At 35.4% G+C, this 3,026-nt stretch overlaps 1 long non-coding RNA gene across 1 annotated transcript; it reads left to right on the top strand.

The window, feature by feature from the left end:
- The first annotated feature begins 167 nt into the window (after positions 1–167).
- LOC107095114 lies at positions 168–2,774 on the top strand. The gene is made up of 3 exons (XR_001481721.1): positions 168–224; positions 2,570–2,626; positions 2,701–2,774. It is a non-coding gene; the product is annotated as an uncharacterized LOC107095114 (long non-coding RNA).
- The last annotated feature ends 252 nt before the right edge of the window (positions 2,775–3,026 follow it).

Here is a 3,026-nt window from a genome sequence, read left to right as displayed (position 1 = left end):
AAGCAAAAACAGTGAATTGTGGAAATACATTTCTGATCTCAGCAAACAGTGAGTGAGTTTAGTTTCTTGAGAGCAGAACCAATTAAGAGCTGATGATCTGCAGCTGTGGAGCCTGCAGAGAACTGTATTTAAACCTTAGGTCTGGTTTGTAACTTCACTTGTTGCTGGAATCATGGGAGGTGTCTGGATCCTGGTGCTTTGTCCTCTGATGTTTTTGCTCCATGGTTTGTAGTTTTCCCTCATAAGTTTGCTTTAAGGTTGTTAGATTTGATTAATGATGAGTTAAAGAGGCATCTTGAAGTGTTTTGACACATTGCCAAACTGTATTGATTCTGCATTAAAATTGTCTCTCAATACTGACACCTGCTGCACCTTTAAAGACGGCACAGGCAGCTTATTTGACACACTGAATTGTTTTGATAACCTAGTACAATATCAAGTTATTTCATATTAATCTTTAGATTCAGAGTATGTGATATATAGTGGCAGCAAGTAAATGTAAAGATATAACCTGAGGATGCTTGTGGACTACATTTTTAAATCTTATTAAAACAATCAGTTACCTCTTAACTTATCTGAATGAAAGTTTACAGTTTGTACTTGGAGGAAAAAGGATGAGAAAACTAAATTAAAAATGCAATGGCTGAAGCATTCCTATTCCTTTTAGGCTGCTACAAAATTGTTTTAATAAATCAAAAAAGATGCAGCACTTTATCAGATCCATCATGTTAACAGATATGTTTTTAAACAGTTTAGTGAGTCAGTTAAAAACATTTCCTAGTTTGGTCACATGACTTTTTTGAAACACCTGCACTGATGGTGTTTAGCTCTATGGGCTCCATGATGCATCAGTGTTGCTGTACCCGTCACCAGGTTTGTTGATTAATTTTTATGCACAGTAAAAAATGGAAGAACTAATTGGCATTTCTAAACTGATTTAGAAGCCATTCTGATTATTTATAATGTAACCTTTGAGACTTAAAAAAATCACTAACCTCTGCTTAAGTTGGTTTATCTTTGATCTAACATGACTTGGAGTGAGCAAGGCTTCAAAAGTAAAAATCTTAAATGAGGACAGGCTGTTAATGTAGTACAATAAGAGAAGCAAAACATGTGGAAAGCTTCAAAAATACATTTGAGATGCAACGGCTAAAGTAAAACGAAGCATATTTTCTTAAAGTTGAGTTCATTTGAATACATTTAGTAAATTCTAAGTTTCAAACTTTATATTTTTTTTTCAATTCACAAATGGTTGAGCGCTACTTTCGTCATATTGGTATTGGGTGTTGATGATAACCTTTAACTTAATACTTTGGCATTACTGAAGCCTATGTTNTGTTGCAGGAATCATGGGAGGTGTCTGGATCCTGGTGCTTTGTCCTCTGATGTTTTTGCTCCAAGGTTTGTAGTTTTCCCTCATAAGTTTGCTTTAAGGTTGTTAGAATTGATTAGTGATGAGTTAAAGAGGCATCTTGAAGTGTTTTGACACAATGCCAAACTGTATTGATACTGAGTTAAAACTGTCTCTCAATACTGACACCTGCTGCACCTTTAAAGACAGCACAGGCAGCTTATTTGACACACTGAATTGATTTGATAACCTAGTACAATGTCAATTTATTGCAGCTATTTCATATTTATCTTTGGATTGAAATTATCTGACTTATTTATATATATATATATATATATATAATGGCAGCAAATGATGTAAAGGTACAACCTGAGGATGCTTGTGGACTACTTTTTAAAACAATAAGCACAGAAAAACTATCAATGTGTATTCAGATAAGTTAAGAGGTAACTGAGAGGAAAAAGGATGAGAAAACTAAATTAAAATGCAATGGCTGAAGCATTCCTATTCCCTTTAGGCTGCTACAAAATTATTGTTTTAATAAACCACAAAAGATGCAGCACTTTATCAGATCTATCATGTTAACAGATATGTTTTTAAACAGTTTAGTGAGTCAATCAGTTAAAAACATTTCCTAGTTTGGTCCCATGACTTTTTTGAAACACCTGCACTGATGGTGTTTAGCTCTATGGGCTCCATGATGCATCAGTGTCACTGTACCTGTCACTAGGTTTGTTTAATCTTTATGCACAGTAAAAAATAGAAGTGGAAAAACTAATTGGCATTTCTAAACTGATTTAGAACACATTCTGATCATTTATAATGTAACCTCTCTGCTTAAGTTGGTTTATCTTTGATCTAACATGACTTGGAGTGAGCAAGGCTTCAAAAGTAAAAATCTTAAATGAGGACAGGCTGTTAATGTAGTAAAACAAAGAAGCAAAACATGTTGGAACTTTAAATACATTTGAGATGCAACGGCTAAAGTAAAACGAAGCATATTTTCTTTAAGTTGAGTTCATTTGAATACATTTAGTAAATTCTAAGTTTCAAACTTTATATTTTTTTCAATTCAAAAATGGTTGACCGCTACTTTTGTCATATTGGGTGTTGATGATAACCTTTAACTTAATACTTTGGCATTACTGAAGCCTATGTTCTTGTGGGGTCTATGCTGTAGTTGAAGAGCTCTCCAGTAAACATTTGATTTGTCCACAGGGTCATGCTTTCCAGTTGATAAAAATGAAGCACATCAGGAGCCACAGACTGGAAACTGTAAGCTGTGAAGGGGTTTAACAATGTCTTCAGGGTTCATTGCTGGCACTAATGTCGCTATTCTGTTTTTTCAGTGTTTTCCCAAAATGAAATTTACATGAAGAGGAAAAGTATGTCTTTGCTCCAGTCAATGGATTCCAGGTTGAGGCTGATTTCAAAACAAGGTAATAGATTACTGGAACATGAATGAATTGTTTTTAGTTTAGCAATACAATGTAAACAGCCAACTACTTATGACTCTACAGATCAACTGGACAACAATGAAGTGGAGCTGTCAAGTGGAGTGTCGTGTCAAGTGTCGTGTCAAGCTGCTGGCTCCCACAACGTGTCAAGCGACGCTGCTGGCTCCCACAACGTGTCAAGCGACGCTGCTGGCTCCCACAACGTGTCAAGCGACGCT

This window comes from Cyprinodon variegatus, unplaced genomic scaffold (genome assembly GCF_000732505.1).
Source record: "Cyprinodon variegatus isolate N-32 unplaced genomic scaffold, C_variegatus-1.0 Scaffold524, whole genome shotgun sequence".
In the NCBI taxonomy this organism is placed as follows: domain Eukaryota; kingdom Metazoa; phylum Chordata; class Actinopteri; order Cyprinodontiformes; family Cyprinodontidae; genus Cyprinodon; species Cyprinodon variegatus.
The sequence above is the reverse complement of the archived record's forward strand: the minus strand, read 5'-3'. Positions and strand labels throughout refer to the sequence as shown.